Source organism: Saccopteryx bilineata, chromosome 2 (genome assembly GCF_036850765.1).
Source record: "Saccopteryx bilineata isolate mSacBil1 chromosome 2, mSacBil1_pri_phased_curated, whole genome shotgun sequence".
In the NCBI taxonomy this organism is placed as follows: Eukaryota; Metazoa; Chordata; class Mammalia; order Chiroptera; family Emballonuridae; genus Saccopteryx; species Saccopteryx bilineata.
Genome location: NC_089491.1, coordinates 211,605,475 through 211,626,184, shown reverse-complemented (window position 1 = coordinate 211,626,184; position 20,710 = coordinate 211,605,475).

Genomic DNA, 20,710 nt, shown 5'->3' with positions numbered 1-20,710 from the left:
GAGGCAGTTGTATAATCTTTTTGTTCTTTGACCTGGAATATGTACAGTCCTTTGGAAAGAAAAGCAGAAACGGAAATGTAGAAGCTGAAGAGGATCTAGGGTGATTCTGGAGGTTAAATCAGAGAATATAACAAGGATTGAATGTCTGTCACATTGCAGTCATCTTCCTACACTTCATCTCATTTAGTCTTTAGTACATCTATTTGAAAGCAACTATACACTATCTAGACCTCAGAAAATGCAAAGTGGGAATAAGGAACTGTTATTTACAGTTATTGAAATCTGTATAAAGATTATATGAGAAAACAGAGCAAACCTAGCAGGCTAATTATACAGGTAAATTACAGAGATTGAAATTCTCTTTATCTTTTAGAGTGGGAATAGTCTCCACTAGGTATTATATTTGAGGAAAATTAGATACTAACAGTAAGACAATAATACTGAAGTTGCAGTACTCCATTAGATTTCATTGTCTACCTAAATCTTAATTAGACAAAAAGTCTTCATTGATACAAACTCTATTTAACAGGATTTGTCACTATTACAGTTTTCCCACAATGCACTAGTTTATATTTCTTTCAGTGCCCAACAATATTACATATTATAACTAATAATTATGATATATTGCCACTCTGCAGGTCAGATACTATGATAGATATTTTATCTTTCATTGTGTTTCTTATTTCTAACCATTCTGAAAGGAAGGATTATTACCAATATTTTACATATGTAGATGCTGATAGTCAGGGAGATTGTTTTAAAATCTCATATAGATTTTTCTCTATATATGAAGAAATTGGAAGTTAATCCTAGTAGGTCTGGTTGTAACATCTGTCTGTCTTTTCCTTTCCATTTCTAGATGGAGTCTCTGAAAATGCTTTGAAGGAAACTATGATCTGACAAATTTTAGTATACTCCTTTAGTTCAGTTAACCCAGAATAAAAACTGCCATATATATTGAAAATTATATCTGGTGAAACACTAATGAAAATACTACATTGTTTAATTTAAAAAATGTTAACTCTATGTGTTTGATTACCTTATTAATATCCCACTTTTCTCTATAGAGGATAGTATTAATAATGTTTTCATTATAAGCTAACTATTCAACCTCCCTTAAAGTGTATTTTTATAGAAAAAAAAGTTTATATTTAAACATGGGCAAAGTATTTATCTTGTATTAGATTACATATTATAAGTAGTCACATTTTTTTCAATATATCTAATGGAATAATTACTCTTAAAACAATGTTATGAGGTGAGAATAACATCACATTGAATTAGAAAGAAAATAAGAAAATGTAAACTGTATAAAGTACTGTGATATATTAACATTTACATGTGAATCAAAAGACTACTTAAGTCACCAGAAAGTAACAAGTGTTGAGTCAGGTTTGAAAGTGCAAACCAGCCTGACCTGTGGTGGCGCAGTGGATAAAGCATCAACCTGGAATGCTGAGGTCGCTGGTTCAAAAACACTGGGCTTGCCTGGTCAAGGCACATTTGGAAGTTGATGCTTCCTGCTCCTCCCTTCTCTCTCTCCTCTCTAAAATGAATAAATAAGTAAAGTCTTAAAAAAAAGTGCAATCCACTAAGTATAGATGCACAAAATTATAAATAACATCAGGTCATTCATATAACTTAAAAATAACTACTTTGTGTTACCTGTTTTAATAATCTTGGACCCATTTATCTATTTATTAAATTATTTTTAACATTTATAGAGCTATAATTAATATACAATAATCATCACATATTTACAGTCTCTAATTAATGTCTTTTTGGATATTAATACAGTTATAATAACGTCACCATTATTGATTTTAGAATATTTTCATTATCTATAAAAACAAATCCAGTACTCATTAACAGTTCATTCCCACCTCTCATTCCTCCATCCCTAAGTAGCTACAAATCTACTGTCTCTACACAATTGCTTATTCTGGAAATTTCCTATACATGAAAACATGCAATAAGTGGTATTTTGTAACTGGTTTATTTCACTCAGTATGTTTTCAGAGTTCATGCTGTAGCTTTGTATCAATACTTCATCTATTTTATTTCTGAATAATATAAATATTTCATTGTATGCCTTGCTCCATTTTGTCTATCCATTCATAATGGGCATTTTGTATTGTTTTTCACTCTTTGGCTAATATGAATAATTGTAGTCTCCAACCCACTGGGAACTACCAGTGTGGGAAAAACCTACTCAAGACACAAACTTACGTCAAGAGGACGAGAGAGGGAGGACGAGAGAGGGAGACCTTGCCAGGGAGGCAAAGAGAGAGCTCCTGAATCTCCTCCCTCAGCTTTTATTATCAGAAGCAGAACAGAGGTAACAGGATTATAGGGGAGAGAGATCAGGTGACAAGGGAAAAATGATTAATGGCTGTTTTGCTGACATGGAGAAAGGGCTAAATTGGTCAGTACATTACTTTTCTTTTGCTAATTAACAATCACAAAGGAAGGGGCAATCCAGAACCTCTAAGCTAATTTTCTAAAGCCCATTCACATGCATTCCTTTGTGTCTGCACAAAGGTCACCCCCTCACAGTTTCTTGGTGTTTGCATCCAAGAGACATTCACTCAGGACTTTTAACTAAAGTTCTCCAATCCAAGGCATAGAGAGTTCAAGGTTAAATGGGTGATTCCCTACAAATAATGGTATTAACATTCAGGTACAAGTTTTTGTGTGGATATCTGGTTTTATTACTGTGCAGTTATACCTAAGAATAAAAATACTGGGTCATATAATAACATTAGGATGAACTGTCAAACTATTTTCAAAGCAATTATATCATTTTATGTTTCAAGTATGAGGGTTGCAATTATTCCAAATCTTTGCCAACACTTGTTATTATCTTCCCTTTGATTATAGCCATTCTATATAGTAATATTACATTGTAGTTTTAATTTGCATTTCCCTAATATCTAATGACACTGAATATCTTTTTATGTGTTAATTGGCCATTTGTATATTTTTTGAAAAAGAAGTGTCAATTTAATTCCTTTCTTCACTTTTTTTTAATTAAATTTAATGCAGTGACATTGATAAATCAGGGTACATATGCTGAGAGAAAATATCTCTAAATTATTTTAACATTTGATTGTGCTGTATAGCCCTCCCACAAAGTTAAATTGTATTCTGTCACTTTCTATCTGGTTTTCTTTGTGCCCCTCCCCTCCCCTAACCCCTCTCTCCTTCTTCAACCTATCCCCCCTACCCCAACCCCCGGCCCCTATTGCCATCACATTCTTCTTCATGTCTCTGAGTCTCATTTTTATGTCCCTTCTATGTATGGATTCATCTTAGTTTTTTTTCTGATTTACTTATTTCACTTCGTATAATGTTGTCAAGGTCCATCCATGTTATTGTAAATGATCCGATGTCATCATTTCTTATGGCTGAGTAGTATTCCATAGTATATATGTACCAAAGCTTTTTAATCCACTCGTCCTCTGACGGACACTTGGGCTGTTTCCAGATCTTCGCTATTGTGAACAATGCTGCCACAAACATGAGGGTGCATTTCTCCTTTTCGAGCCGTTCTATGGTGTCCCTGGGGTATATTCCTAAAAGTGGGATAGCTGGGTCAAAAGGCAGTTCAATTTTCAGTTTTTTGAGGAATCTCCATACTGTTTTCCACAGTGGCTGCACCAGTCTGCATTCCCACCAGCAGTGCAGGAGGGTTCCCTTTTCTCCACATCCTCGCCAGCACATATTCTGGGTTGTTTTGTTGATAAGCGCCATTCTGACTGGTGTGAGGTGATATATCATTGTGGTTTTAATTTGCATTTCTCTAATGATTAGTGATGTTGAGCATTTTTTCATATGCCTATTGGCCATCTGTATGTCCTCTTTGGAGAAGTGTCTATGCATCTCTTTTGCCCACTTTTGGATTGGGTTGTTTGTCTTACTGGTGTTGAGATTTACGAGTTCTTTATAAATTTTGGTTATTAACTCCTTATCAGACGTATTGTCAAATATGTTCTCCCATTGTGTAGTTTGTCTTTTTATTCTGTTCTTATTGTCTTTAGCTGTGCAAAAGCTTTTTAGTTTGATATAGTCCCATTTGTTTATCCTGTCTTTTATTTCACTTCCCCGTGGAGATAAATCAGCAAATATATTGCTCCGAGAGATGTCCGAGAGCTTACTGCCTATGTTTTCTTCTAAGATGCTTATGGTTTCACGGCCTACATTCAAGTCTTTTATCCATTTTGAGTTTATTTTTGTGAGTGGTGTAAGCTGGTGATCTAGTTTCATTTTTTTGGAGGTAGCTGTCCAATTTTCCCAACACCATTTGTTAAAGAGGCTGTCTTTACTCCATTGTATTTCCTTACTTCCTTTGTCAAATATCAGTTGTCCATAGATCTGTGGGTTTATTTCTGGGTCCTCTGTTCTTTTCCATTAATCTATATGCCTGTTCTTATGCCAGTACCAGGCTGTTTTGAGTAGAACAGCCTTGTAGTATAACTTGATATCAGGAAGTGTGATACCTCCCACTTTATTCTTCTTTTTTAAGATTGCTGAGGCTATTTGTGTCCTCTTTTGGTTCCATATAAATTTTTGGAATATGTGGTCTATATCTTTGAAGTATGTCATTGGTATTTTAATTGGTATTGCATTGAATTTATAGATTGCTTTGGGTAATATAGACATTTTAATGATGTTTATTCTTCCTAACCATGAGCACGGTATATGCTTCCACTTGTTTGTATGTTCCTTGATTTTTTTTATCAATATTTTGTAATTTGCCAAGTACAAGTTTTTAGTCTCCTTGGTTAAGTTTACTCCTAGGTACTTTATTTTTTTGGTTGTAATTGTGAAGGGCATTGTTTCCTTAATTTCTCTTTCTGACTGTTCATTGTTGGTGTATAAAAATGCTTCTGATTTCTGAGTATTGATTTTATATCCTGCCACTTTGCTGAATTTATTTATCAGGTGCAGTAGTTTTTTTTTTTTGTTTTTTTTTTATTAAATAATTTTATTTTTTTTAATGGGGTGACATCAATAAATCAGGATACATATATTCAAAGATAACAAGACCAGGGTATCTTGTCGTTCAATTATGATGCATACCCGTCACCCAAAGTCAGATTGTCCTCTGTCACCTTCTATCTTGTTTTCTTTGTGCCCCTCCCCCTCCCCCTTTCCCTCTCCCATTCCCCCCTCCCCCCCAACCACCACACTCTTATCAATGTCTCTTAGTTTCACTTTTATGTCCCACCTACGTATGGAATAATGCAGTTCCTGGTTTTTTCTGATTTACTTATTTCGCTTCGTATCATGTTATCTAGATCCCACCATTTTGCTGTAAATGTTCTGATGTCATCATTTCTTATGGCTGAGTAGTATTCCATAGTGTATATGTGCCACATCTTCTTTATCCAGTCATCTATTGACGGGCTTTTTGGTTGTTTCCATGTCCTGGCCACTGTGAACAATGCTGCAATAAACATGGGGCTGCATGTGTCTTTACGTATCAATGTTTCTGAGTTTTTGGGGTATATACCCAGTAGAGGGATTGCTGGGTCATAAGGTAGTTCTATTTGCAGTTTTTTGAGGAACCACCATACTTTCTTCCATAATGGTTGTACTACTTTACATTCCCACCAACAGTGTATGAGGGTTCCTTTTTCTCCACAGCCTCTCCAACATTTGCTATTACCTGTCTTGCTAATAATAGCTAATCGAACAGGTGTGAGGTGGTATCTCATTGCTGTTTTGATTTGCATTTCTCTAATAGCTAAAGAAGATGAGCATCTTTTCATATATCTGTTGGTCATTTGTATTTCTTCCTGGGAGAAGTGTCTGTTCATATCCTCTTCCCATTTTTTTATGGGATTGTTTGTGTGTTTGTTGTTGAGTTTTATGAGTTCTTTGTATATTTTGGATATTAGGCCCTTATCTGAGCTGTTGTTTGAAAATATCATTTCCCATTTAGTTGGCTGTCTGTTTATTTTGATATCAGTTTCTCTTGCTGAGAAAAACTTCTTAGTCTGATGTAGTCCCATTCATTAATTTTTGCCTTCACTTCTCTTGCCATTGGAGTCAAATTCATAAAATGCTCTTTAAAACCCAGGTCCATGAGTTGAGTACCTATGTCTTCTTCTATGTACTTAATTGTTTCAGGTCTTATGTTTAGATCTTTGATCCATTTTGAGTTAATTTTAGTACCGGGGGACAAACTGTAGTCCAGTTTTATTCTTTTGCATGTGGCTTTCCAGTTTTCCCAGCAACATTTATTGAAGAGGCTTTCTTTTCTCCATTGTGTGTTGTTGGCCCCTTTATCAAAAATTATTTGACTATATATATGTGGTTTTATTTCTGGACTTTCTATTCTGTTCCATTGGTCTGAGTGTCTATTTTTCTGCCAATACCATGCTGTTTTGATTGTCGTGGCCCTATCATATAGTTTGAAGTCAGGTATTGTAATGCCCCCAGCTTCATTCTTTTTCTTTAGGATTGCTTTGGCTATTCGGGGGTTTTTATAGTTCCATATAAATCTGATGATTTTTTGCTGTATTTCTTTAAAAAACGTCATTGGAAATTTGATGGGAATTGCATTGAATTTGTATATTGCTTTGGGTAATATAGCCATCTTGATTATATTTATTCTTCCTAGCCAAGAACAAGGTATATTCTTCCATCTCATTATATCTTTTTCAATTTCCCTTAACAATGGTTTATAGTTTTCATTATATAAGTCCTTTACATTCTTTGTTATGTTTATTCCTAAGTATTTTATTTTTTTTGTTGCAATCGTGAAGGGGATTATTCTTTTGAGTTCCTTCTCAGTTGTTTCATTGTTGGCATATAGAAAGGCTATTGACTTCTGAATGTTAATTTTGTATCCTGCGACCTTACTGTATTGGCTTATTGTTTCTAGTAGTCTTTTTGTGGATTCTTTGGGGTTTTCGATGTATAGGATCATATCATCTGCAAAAAGTGATACCTTTACTTCTTCTTTTCCGATATGGATGCCTTTTATTTCTTTGTCTTGTCTGATTGCTGTGGCGAGAACCTCTAGTACCACATTAAATAAGAGTGGAGAGAGTGGACAACCCTGTCTTGTTCCTGATTTAAGGGGGAAAGCCTTCAGTTTAGTGCCATTTAATATGATGTTAGCTGACGGTTTATCATATATGGCCTTTATCATGTTGAGATATTTTCCTTCTATACCCATTTTGTTGAGAGTCTTAAACATAAAATTGTGTTGCATTTTATCGAAAGCCTTTTCTGCATCTATTGATAAGATCATGTGGTTTTTGTTCTTTGTTTTGTTGATATGGTGTATTACGTTAACCGTTTTACGTATGTTGAACCATCCTTGAGATTCTGGGATGAATCCCACTTGATCATGATGTATTATTTTTTTAATATGTTGTTGTATTTGATTTGCTAGTATTTTGTTTAATATTTTAGCATCTGTATTCATTAGAGATATTGGTCTGTAGTATTCTTTTTTTGTGCCATCCTTGCCTGGTTTTGGGATGAGGGTTATGTTGGCCTCATAAAATGTGTTTGGAAGTATTGCTTCTTCTTCAATTTTTTGGAAGACTTTGAGTAGAATAGGAACCAAGTCTTCTTTGAATGTTTGATAAAATTCGCTGGTATAGCCGTCAGGGCCTGGACTTTTATTTTTGGGGAGGTTTTTAATGGTTTTTTCTATTTCTTCTCTACTGATAGGTCTGTTTAGGCTTTCTGCTTCTTCTTGACTCAGTCTAGGAAGGTTGTATTGTTCTAGGAATTTATCCATTTCTTCTAGGTTGTTGAATTTAGTGGCATAAAGTTTTTCATAGTATTCTACAATAATTCTTTGTATATCTACGGTATCCGTGGTGATTTCTCCTCTTTCATTTTGGATTTTGTTTATATGAGTTCTTTCTCTTTTTTCCTTGGTAAGTCTTGCCAAGGGTTTGTCAATTTTATTGATCTTTTCAAAGAACCAGCTCCTTGTTCTATTAATTTTTTCTATAGTTTTTCTGTTCTCTAATTCATTTATTTCTGCTCTGATTTTTATTATCTCCTTTCTTCGGCTGCTTTTGGGTTGTCTTTGTTCTTTTTTTTCTAGTTCCTTAAGGTGGGAAGTTAAGTGGTTCACTTGGGCTCTCTCTTGTTTGTTCATATATGGCTGAAGTAATATGAACTTCCCTCTTATCACTGCTTTTGCTGCATCCCATAGATTCTGATATGTCGTATTGTCATTTTCATTAGTCTGTATAAATCTTTTGATCTCTGACTTATTTCTTCTTTGACCCATTCATTTTTTAAAAGTATGTTGTTTAGTTTCCACATTTTGTGGGATTTTTTTTCTCTTTTTTGCAGTTGAATTCTAGTTTGAAGGCTTTATGATCAGAAAATATGCTTGGTACAACTTCAATTTTTCTGAATTTGCTGATGTTGTTTTTGTGGCCCAACATATGGTCAATTCTTGAGAATGATCCATGTACACTGGAGAAAAATGTATACTCAGTCACTTTGGGATGAAATGTCCTGTAGATGTCTATCATATCCATGTGCTCTAGTGTTTTGTTTAAGGCCACTATGTCTTTGTTGATTCTTTGTTTGGATGACCGATCTAGAGCCGTCAGCAGTGTATTGAGGTGTCCAAGTATGATTGTATTTTGGTCAGTTTTTGTTTTAAGGTCAATAAGTAGCTGTCTTATATATTTTGGTGCTCCTTGGTTTGGTGCATATATATTAAGAATTGTTATGTCTTCTTGATTCAGTGTCCCCTCAGCCATTATGAAATGGCCATTTTTATCTCTGAGTACTTTTCCTGTCTTGTAGTCAGCATTATCCGATATGAGTATTGCTACACCTGCTTTTTTTTGGATGTTATTTGCTTGGAGTATTGTTTTCCAGCCTTTCACTTTGAATTTGTTTTTATCCTTGTTACTTAGATGAGTTTCCTGTAGGCAGCATATAGTTGGATTTTCTTTTTTAATCCATTCTGCTACTCTGTGCCTTTTTATTGGTGAGTTTAATCCGTTTACATTTAGTGTAATTATTGATACTTGTGAGTTCCCTATTGCCATTTTATATCTTGCTTTCTGTTAGTTTTGTGTCTTGTTTGATCCTTCTCTTTCGTTTTTCTATCTTTTGTTTTTATTTGGTTGTATTCCATACATCTTTCCTCTGTTGCTATCTTTTTTATCTCATGTGCTTCTGTGGTGGTTTTTTCAATGGTGGTTACCTTTGAGTAATGAAAAGGGTCCCTACCCTGTTCATTGTAGCAAACTATTTTGTGAGTACTTTTGCTCTCCATCGTCCTTTGCTACTGTTAATCTCCATCTTCTCCCCCTCTTTCTTTTTGTTGTTGTCACAGTTTAAATTTTGTTTTATTGTGTTCTTCTTGGAGCTTTTACTTGTCGCTCTGTTTTTTTTTTGTTCTTTGTATCTGATTGGAGAACCCCCTTTAGTAATTCCTGGAGTGGGGGTTTTCTGATGATAAATTCCCTCATCTTTTCTGTATCTGTGAATGTTTTTATTTCTCCTTCATATTTGAAGGATAGCTTTGATGGGTATAGTATTCGTGGCTGAAAGTTTCTCTCTTTCAGGACTTCACATATTGGGGTCCACTCTCTTCTAGCTTGTAGAGTTTCTGCTGAGAAATCTGATGATAATCTAATGGGCCTTCCTTTATATGTTGTATTCTTCTTTTCCCTGGCTGCCTTGAGAATTTTTTCTTTGCTGTTGGTTTGTGTCAATTTCATTATGATATGCCTTGGAGTAGGTTTGTTGGGGTTAAGAAAACTCGGTGTTCTGTTTGCTTCTTGAATTTGAGGCTTTAGTTCTTACCACAGGCTTGGGAAGTTCTCATCTATTATTTGTTTGAGTATGTTCTCCATTCCATTTTCTCTCTCTTCTCCCTCTGACATACCTATTATTCTTATGTTATTCTTTTTGATGGAGTCAGATAATTCTTGTAGGGCTATCTCATTTTTTTTAATTTTTGAGTCTCTTTCTTCTTCTCTCTGTTGTGCCTCAAGTTGCTTTTCTTCTATTTCACTAATCCTCTCTTCTATCTGACCTGTTCTATTAGCTAAGCTTGTTACTTCGTTTTTCAGCTCGTGAATTGAGTTTTTCATCTCTGTTTGATTTGTTTTTATAGTTTCAATTTCTTTGGACATATATTCTTTGTGTTCATTGAGTTGTTTTCTGAGCTCCCTAAATTGCCTTTCTGTGTTTTCTTGTATATCTCGGAGGATTTTTAGGATTTCTATCTTGAATTCTCTGTCATTTAGCTCCAAGTTTTCCAATATATTAAATTTTTTCTCCATAGATTTTTCCACATCTAGCTGTGTTACCTCTCTTTCTTTTGTATCCATGATATTCGATTTTCTCTTCCTTAATGGCATCTGAAGGTGGTTTTGTTGATAGTATTAATGAGATTTAATAAAGAATAAAAAGTTAAAAAAAATAAAAAATCAAAAAGAGTTGTTTTTTTTTAAAAAAATTAATAATGAAATAAAGAAAAATAAAATAATAATTTTTTAAAAAGGAAATTATTCCCCCCCTCTTATTTTCCTCTCCTCTCCCCTTTTTCTTGAGAAAATCTTGTGGTGAACTGTGAATTATAACAAACAATGCCTGTGATGGAGGTTCTGTATTGGGGAAAATTAATAAAGGGGCAAAAAAAAAAAAAAGGAAAAAAAAAAAGGGGGTGGCGGTATGGACCCACAAAAAGCAAATAAGGAAAAAATTTGGGTCAAGAATAAAATGATTTGCTTTTAGGTGTTGGTGTTGTCTAAGAGTTATGATGAGAGGAATAAGAGAACAGAAAAATGGGGGGACAAATTAAAAAAATACTATTGTATTTAGTGGAACAAGAACTAGATAAAATGGAGAGCCAGGGATGGGAGCACTTCTAGTGAGTTAAAAAGGTAAAGTAAAAAACCCCCAAAATGCCACAAACATAAGTTTGAGTCCCAGATAAGATAATTTGTTTGTTATTGAGGTTTGAATGAGAGGAGATGTAAAGGAGAAAGGAAGAAACTAATATAGAGGGAGAAAAGAAAGAGAGAGAGAGAAAAAAAGAGGGAACCAGTAAAAGAAAAAAAAAGAAAGGAGAGAGAGAGAGTTAAGGGTTTTGGAGTGCATCCCTCATAGAGAGAAAGGAAGAGGAGAAAAAAGATAATGGGAGATGTAACACTTATGGGTAGTGTAGTTCACGGAGAGGAGAGAGTAAGACCGGCAGAGAGTTAATCAGCCAAATTGGAGGAGGAAAAAAAGTATCAAGAATGAAGATAAGAGAAACAAATGAACAAATATAATAAAATGGGATAGGTTATAAAGTCTGCAGATTATTCTTGATTTTGAGAGGTTATCTTCTTGTTTTTTCTTTTCTCTCCCTCTTCCTGGTCGGTGACTCTGTACCCCAGGTTCTGCCCCTTTGGCACGCTCAGGTAGAGGTTTGCAGTTGATAAGTCTCTATGGCAATGTCATGTATTGTGCTTTAGTCTCGTTGGGAGTCAAGGCTCATTAGCTTTCATAGGCTCCGACAGTGAGACAGTTCGTGTTCCTGGAGCCTTTCTCCTAGTCTTTCCTTCCTCAGTTAGTAGCCTGATAATCCAGCTATGGGGTTGTTGCTGCCTCTGCCTGGATAGTAAGTGGTTCAAAGAGCTGGCAACTCCCTACTCTATTTCCACTCAGCACAGGGCTCTGGGTAAGGCTCAGTCAGTCAGAGCTGCTAGCATAATCAGGCGGGCTTTCCACCCACTCAAAGACCTCTGGCTCTGCCACTCTGTCCGGTAACACAGGCGGGCACCCACTTCCGGGGTGCTTGGAGGAAACTCTCATTCACTATCTGCGCGCACAGACCAGGATATCTGGCCAGTAGTCTCACGCTCTGAGTGAAACCCACAACCGCATGGAAATTTGCAGCGCTGGAATTCACTCTTGCTCCGTCCCCGTGCGCGGCTTTTGCAAGGCGCTGGGGCAGCCCGAGATTCCACTTTTGCCCACACAAAGGCCCCTGACTCTGCCCCTCTTTGCGATAACACGGGCGTGCCCTGCCGAGCCACTCGGAGGAATCGCTCACTACCTATCTGCGCGCGCACACCAGGATATGAGGCCGGCCGCGTTTCCCTGAGTGAAACCCTCACCAGCACGGAAAATTTCCACCGTTGGAATTAGTTCTCGCTCCCTCCCGTGCGAAGCTTTCCCAGGGCGCTGGGGCTGCCCAGAGATTCTGCTTTCGGCCCACAGAAAGGCCTATGACCCTGCCTCTCTGTGGGGCAACACGGACACCCACTTCTGGGGCTTAGGAAGAGATCTCTCGCCCACTAACTGCGCACCAACCAGGAGAACGGGTAAAATGGCTGCCCTGCTTGTCTTTCTTTGTTTGGGTTTGGCGCGAGTGTTAGCTTGTATTGCCCGGCTTGCCACAGGAACAGTTTTTCCTCTGCTAGGATCTCCGTGCCACAGCCTGGTTCGGCCTTTTGTGCGTGGCCTGGATGTATTCACCCCCTTTGCCCGCCTCAGTTTCTATATTCACAGTTACCAGAGAAAGCCGCCCTGTTTAGGTTAGTGAGGAAGACAGAGCATTTCTTACTCCCTATTTCCTTCAGGATTTGGTTATATATTTAGCCAATTTTTCACTCGACCATACCTTCGGGTGTATTGTGAAGCATCAGGAGGCTCCAAGTATAGGTTTTTCTGTTTCTGGTTGAAGATCTTGTTGAGTTTTGGGGGAGATTTATCGGTATCGCTTCCTACTCTGCCATTACTCTCTGCAGTAGTTTTTTGACTGAGACTTTAGGGTTTTCTATATAAAATATCTTATCATCTGCAAATAATGATAGTTTTACTTCTTCTTTTCCAACTTGAATGCCTTTTATTTCTTCTTCTTGTCTGATTGCTGTGGATAGGACTTCCAGGACTATGTTAAATAAGAGTGGTGAAAGGGGGCACCCCTGCCTTGTTCCTGATCTTAAGGGTATTGCTTTTAATTTTTGCCCATTGAGTATGATGTTGGCTGTGGGTTTCTCATAGATGGCTTTTATCATGTTGAGGTATGTTCCCTGTATTCCCACTTTGCTGAGAGTTTTGATCATGAATGGGTGCTGGATATTATCAAATGCTTTTTCTGCATCTATTGAAATTATCATATGGTTTTTCTCCTTCTTTTTGTTTATGTGATGAATCACATTGATTGATTTGTGAATATTGTACCAGCCTTGCCTCCCCAGAATAAATCCCACTTGATCATGGTGTATGATTTTTTCCATATATTGTTGGATCCGGTTTGCTAATATTTTGTTGAGGATTTTAGCATCTATATTCATCAGAGATATTGGCCTATAATTTTCTTTCTTTGTGTGGTCTTTGCCTGGTTTTGGAATCAGAATTATGCTCGCCTCATAAAAGGAGCTTGGAAGCCTTCCTTCCTCTTGAATTTTTTGAAATAGTTTGAGAAGGATAGGAGTTAGTTCTTCTTTGAATATTTGGTAGAATTCCGTTGTGAAGCCATCGGGCCCCGGACTTTTCTTTGTTGGGAGTTTTTTTGATAACTATTTCAATCTCCTTTGTTGTAATCGGTCTGTTTAGGTTTTCTGATTCTTCCAGATTGATTTTTGTAAGATTGTATGTTTCAAGGAATTTGTCCATTTCATCTAGGTTGTCTAGTTTTTTGGCATACGGTTCTTCATAGTATTTTCTTACAATATTTTGTATTTCTGTTTTGTCAGTTGTTATTTCTCCTCTCTCATTTCTAATTTTATTTATTTGAGTCCTCTCTCTCTTTTTCTTGGTGAGTCTACTTAAAGGTTCATCAATCTTGTTTATCTTTTCAAAGAACCAGCTTCTAGTTTCATTGATCCTCTGTATTGTTTCTTTAGCCTCTGTCATTTATTTCTGCTCTGATCTTTATTATTTTCTTCCTTCTACTACATTTGGGCTTTACTTGCTGTTCTTTTTCTAATTCTTTTAGATGCAGGGTAAGTTGTTTATTTGAGCTTTTTCTAGCTTCTGACAGTGTGCCTGTAGTGCTATGAACTTCCCTCTCAGCACTGCTTTCGCTGTGTCCCATAAATTTTGAGTTGTTGTATGCTCATTGTCATTCATTTCTAGGAATTTTTTATTTCTTCTTTGATCTCATTCTTAATCCATTCATTATTTAACACCCTGCTATTTAGTTTCCATGTGTTTGAGAATTTTTGAGCTTTTCTGCTGTGATTCATTTCTAGTTTCATGCCGTTGTGATCGGAGAAAGTGCTTGATATGATTTCAGTCTTCTTAAATTTGTTGAGAGCACTTTTGTGCCCTAACATGTGGTCTATCCTAGAGAATGTACCATGAGCACTTGAAAAGAATGTATATTCTGCTGCTTTAGGGTGAAAGGTTCTGAAGATATCCATTAAATCGAGTTGATCTTGTGTTTCCAATAAGTCTGCTGTTTCTTTGTTAATTTTCTTTCTTGAGGATCTATCTAGTGATGTTAGTGGGGTATTGAAATCCCCTACTATTATAGTATTGCTGTTGATCTCGCCCTTTAAATCCATCAAAGTCTGTTTTATATATTTGGGTGCTCCTATATTAGGTGCATAGATATTTATAATAGTTATATCTTCCTGTTGGATTACTCCCTTTATCATTATGTAGTGGCCTTCTTTATCTCTTACTATATCCTTTGTTTTAAAGTCCAATTTGTCTGATATAAGTATTGCTACCCCAGCTTTTTTTTCATTTCCGTTTGCATGAAATGTTGTTTTCCATCCTTTTACCTTCAATCTATGTGTGTCTTTTATTCTAAGGTTTGTCTCTTGTAGACAACATATGTATGGGTCCTGTTTTCTTATCCACGCAGCTACCCTATGTCTTTTGATTGGATCGTTTAATCCATTTACTTTTAAGGTTATTATTGATATGTAGTTTTTATTGCCATTTTCTTCTTTAATGGTATATTCCTTTTTTTTTTTTTTCTGTATTCTTTTCCCACTTTGATCTGTTTACACCAGGCCCCTTAATATTTCCTGCAGCATTGGTTTGGTTGTAATGAATTCCTTGAGTTGTTTTTTGTCTGGGAAGTTTTTTATTTCTCCTTCGATTTTAAACGATAGCCTTGCTGGATAAAGTAGTCTTGGTTGTAGGTTCTTGTTCTGTATTACTTTGAATATTTCTTGCCATTCCCTTCTGGCCTCAAGTGTTTCTGTTGAGAAGTCAGATGTCATCCTTATGGGGGTTCCTTTGTAGGTGATAACTTTTTTTTCTCTTGCAGCTTTTAATATTTTCTCTTTATCGCTTAGCTTTGGTATTTTAATTATGATGTGTGTTGGTGTAGGTTTCTTTGGGTTTCTCTTTAATGGAGTCCTCTGTGCTTCTTGGATTTGTGAGAGTTTCTCTTGCATTAATTTAGGGAAGTTTTCAGCTATGATATGATTGAACAATGTCTCTATCCCTTGTTCTTTTTCTTCTTCTTCAGGAACCCCTATGATGCGGATGTTATTTCTCTTCATGTTGTCACAGAGCTCTCTAAGAGTTTCCTCTGACTTTTTGAGTCTTTTTTCTCTTTTCTTCTCTGCTTTCATGCCTTCATTCCAGTTGTCCTCTAACTCGCTGATTCGATCCTCTGCTCTATCTATCTTGTTTTTAATTCCTTTCGTTGTGGTCTTTATTTCTGATATTGTATTTGTCGTCTCCAACTGATTCTTTTTTATACTTGCTATTTCTTTATTTAGGTTTTCAAACTGCCCCTCCATTGTTGTTCTAAGATCCCTAAGCATCCTTTCAATCATTATTTTGAACTCCGCATCTGGAAGTTTAATTATTTCCATATCACTCAGTTCATCTCTCGAAGGTGTCTCTTGTGGTTTCATTTGGATTGCACTCCTTTGTCTTCTCATCTTCTTTTTTTGTTTGTTTGTTTTATTTGTAGAGTTGGTTGAGTCTAGGCTTGGTGTTGTCTTTCTCCGGTTTTCAGTTGTGTTATTTCTAGTTCTTCTTGGGTTGGTATTTGTAATCCACTTTCAGATTTGGGCAGCTTTGAAGTCTTGATTTGTTTTTTTTCTTAACAGGTGATAGTCTTGTTAACTGATCTCAGCAGGGGGCTTCCTTGAAACTGTAACCAGGAATGCTGTGGGTGTAACCTGAGACTCTGAAGGCTTCTTTAGCCAGCTAATCTCACTGGGGGCAGGGTGTTTTCTCAGCTTCAGTAGGGGGAGGTGTATCTCAGATCTCCATGGAGACCTTAGTTACTGCCCCTCCTTTCCACTTCTTGTTTTCAGCTGTGTCTTGTTGCGCTGATTGGAGCTGGATAGATGTCCAGAGATCTCTGATCCGGAAGCACTTCAGCTCTGTTTTGTGAAAGGTTCAGTCCCTCCCCCAGCTATGGCCACCTCCAGCATGAATGAGTCAGCTTTTTTATTTCATTTCTTGCATACCTTAGCCCCTTACAGTCTGTCCCTCTCCCTGTCCTTTCCACTTGGGAGTTAAGCTGGTCTTTTCAACCCACCTTGCTCCCTGTTCGCCAGGTAAGTGGCTGTGAGCAGTAGTTTCTGCTCTTTTTCCTCTGTGAAATCCTCTCTGGGCTCTCAGCCTCACCCCCTCCCTTCCATTTCTGTAAGCAGAGGAGATTCAGGCCCTCCTTACCAGAATTATTGTGGCTTCCTCTTTGCTCCTTGGTTTTTGAGAGCTGTTCTTGCAGTTCAGTGTTGGTTTTTCATGCTGATTTTTCCTAAATTGATTTGTATTCCAGTTTGGTGTTGAGAGCTGGGTGTCTGGGTGTCCGGCTACTCCGCTGCCATCTTGGAGCCTCCCTTTCTTCACTTTTTAATTGGGTTACTTATCTTTTATTGTTGAATTTGAAATTGATTTTTATATATCTGGACACAAGTCCTTTATTAGATGTATAGTTTGCAAATATTTTCTCACATTCTGTGAGTTTTCTTTTCACTTGTTTTTTATAACAATTGCTAAATTTTGATAAAAATGCATCAAATTTTATTTTTTTATAATCTTTTCTAATCAGTGCTATTGATACATATCTAAGAAGGTTTTACTATGTCTGATCCAAGGTCATGGATAATTACTACTAATATATTTCTGAAGAGTTTTATTGTAACAGCTTTTGCATTTAAGTGTATGACCCATTATGAGTTAATTTTTGTGTGTGGTGTAAAAAGTAGTTCAACATTGTTCTTTTGGATATGTATGCCATCAGTTATTCCATTATTATTTGTTCAAAATGTTATTCTTTGCCCACTGAACTGTCTTTGTAGTTATGTTGAAAATGATTAATTATGTTAAAAATATTTATTGAAAATCCCTGAAAAGGTATGACAACATTTCTCAGACTTTATGGTCTTTTTGTAAAATAGTAAGTTAAGCAGAAAAAAAGTGGTGCAATTTGGTAACTTTAAAATGAAGAATTATATAAAAACATCATGGTGTACAAAAAATTGCTCTAATTAATTATGAAAGCAATGAGAAAAAAATAACGTGCAAATAGCACGAATGTGTGACAGAATGTGTCACATTCAGAAAAAAAGAAGGTGCTATGTGTTGCTGAAAGATAGGTCTGTATATCTGGAGGGTAAATTCTAAGAAACAGATAAATAAAATATGAGGCAGTTTGTGTGCTGTTCTAAGAAATTTAATTTCATTGTATAGATAATGGAAAAGTACTATAAACCCAGCAGAAATGTGACATGGGCTGCATGCTATAGAAAGATGAACCTAAATTTGGATAAGACGACTGTGAGATTGAAATAGAGGAAGAGTTATGGCAGATTTTTTAATAGCAGCCACAAGATATGAAACGTGCCAGTGATAAGACAGCAGCAGATGTGACAAACATAAAGTGTGTCTAATAACGATATTAAAGACATAGAGCAAATTGAATTTCATATGGATTAGAGATATTATTGTCTAACATGGATAGGAAGGGGGAGGGGGAGGGGCACAAAGAAATCTAGATAGAAGGTGACAGAGGACAATCTGACTTTGGGTGATGGTTATGCAACATAATTGAACGACAAGATAACATGGACATGTTATCTTTGAATATATGTATCCTGATTTATTGATGTCACCCCATTAAAAAAATAAAATTATCAAAAAAAAGTGGAATTATACTTTTGTAAACTTTTCCATTTCATATGATCTTGTACAAAATTGATTCTGTGTAGAACATGATAAATTAAGAAAATATGTTTAATTTCTTGAAAAATCTACCACAAACAACAAACACACTCATAGTACAAATAAAGGGGTAGAATAAAATAGTGTAAATACTATTGATAAAAATTCCTGAATTTCTTAGCATCATTGACTTCTCAATTTCTCTACTTTTTTGTTATTATACTTCTGTCTTGCATATGAAATACCAAGGTTATTGAACATCTCCACTTTTCTAATTAAACTCACTCTCATAGTTGTTTCATCCAGTCTCCTTGATTTAAATACCATATAGTTTTGTTTTGTTTTTTTGTATTTTTCTGAAGCTAGAAACGGGGAGAGACAGTCAGACACACTCCCGCATGCGCCCGACCAGGATCCTCTCAGCACGCCCACCAGGGGCGCCGCTCTGCCCACCAGGGGGCGATGCTCTGCCCCTCCGGGGCGTCGCTCTGCCGCGACCAGAGCCACTCTAGCACCTGGGGCAGAGGCCAAGGAGCCATCCCCAGCACCCGGGCCATCTTTGCTCCAATGGAGCCTTGGCTGCGGGAGGGGAAGAGAGAGACAGAGAGGAAGGGGGGGGGGTGGAGAAGCAAATGGGCGCTTCTCCTATGTGCCCTGGCCAGGAATTGAACCCAGGTCCCCCACACGCCAGGCCGACGCTCTACCACTGAGCCAACCAGCCAGGGCCATAATTTTTGATGACTGTCAATGTCTACCTCCTAACCAGGTTTTGCTCTTGACATCCTATCTTCTATTTAACTGCCTTCCTAGCTTCTCCACTTAGATGTCTAAAAGCAAATAACATCTTCAGAATATATACGCAATGTATAATCTTATTAACATCACTGTTATGACTTTCCAAATTGCTGGAATACCTCCATAACTTCTGGTTTATAAACCTATATTTAAGTTTTAAATGCTGCATAGAAAACCACCCCAAAGATGTAGTGTTTGCTCAAATGAGTGGTTTTTTTTAAAATGCTGAAATTTTAGCAGTACTGTATTCTTTTATTTTTGTTGTTTGCCTAACAAAACCATCAGTCTGGGAGGGCATTAAGAATGGAAATCATGTTGCCTGGGATGCTGGTTTCTTTGTATGTTATATAAAATGTATATAAATGTTACTCCAATGAGTCTGGGGCTTGCATTCTCCCCTTGGCTGTTAACCAACACATAGACACTAGCTGCTCTGTGTGGGATGGCCGATGTCAAGACCAGACCTCTGTGGGTAGGGGCAATGAGGGCGCTGGGGGAAAGAAATGCTCTTGAAATGAAAAAAATATCACTTCTTTCTCAAAAGGAGTATTTAGACCTTGATGTCACATTTGAATTTTCACAAGAGATGTAATAATTTTTTAATAAAATTCTTAATTATAGAAGAATATATATGTATATTCTATAAAGGATTTTTGTCCTTTCTCTTACTTTAGCCAGGATTCCTGCTGTTAGTATTGCTCTGGAGGCAGTGTGTTGCTTACATTTGGACCCCATGAGCCTTGTTTATACCCATTTTTAATTAATATATTATTTTCAGATAAGGAAAGAACATAGTTTGACTTCTTCTAAAATATTTTTTGCATTTGTTCAGTGCTTATAAGTTTAATTCCATTTGGCTTTTGTGATCAAATATGTTTTAAGAACTAAACTTTTATTTTCTAAGATTGTGTTAAACCAGTGGATCTGATTTTTCCCCACTCTACAAATTTAGTGCAAGATTTGTTTCTTTAGATTGTGGTTTACTTATTTTTTTTCCAAAAAGTATTTGTATCTGAATATTGAAACATATATATGCTTTTTTATTTGAACCCCCTTCATTTTACTTTTTGTCATGCTTTGATAAGGTCCTTTACTTTGTTTTCTTTGTTCTATGTCTGAACATTATAATAGATAGATACTGGATTTCTCTGTTCTGTAATTTCCTCTTTATCTTTCTTTTACTTGGTGTTTTATTTTACATTGAGGGATAGCTTTCACTTGACATTTCAAATCTCTAATTGATTTATGGCCATTAATATTGTATTCATTTTTCCTATTAGAATTCCTATAGTATTATGTTAGTAGTCTCTTGAGAATGGATAAACACCTGTGTCCAACAGACTTATGTAAGTAAAAGCCTTTTGTAAAAAGTGTAGTACACAATTCTCATGGGCAGAAGAAAGATGGATATAATTGTACATGATGTGGAAAATGGCAATAGGCATTAACAATCATAAAATGATAGCCACATACTTTACTCATTTGATTCTAAAATAGGTTATATGAAAGTCAAAAGATAAAATACCTAAAATAATAGCACAAAAAATTATTTCTGTTTTCCTTCTCATGGACTTGTTAGCAAATACAAGATACTTTAAATACTTGATACTTAATGAGTGAATTAATATCCTCTTTATTATACTTATTTATTGAATAATTAAAAAAAACATCATATTAACTTGTTTTGGCATCCAGTAAATGGGAATATGTCACATTGATCATATTAAGACGCATACTAATATTTTAATAGTGTGTAATATTTTATTGTTTAAAAATGTGACATGTTTATAAATAAAGGATACATAAAATAAAACAAACAATAACATTT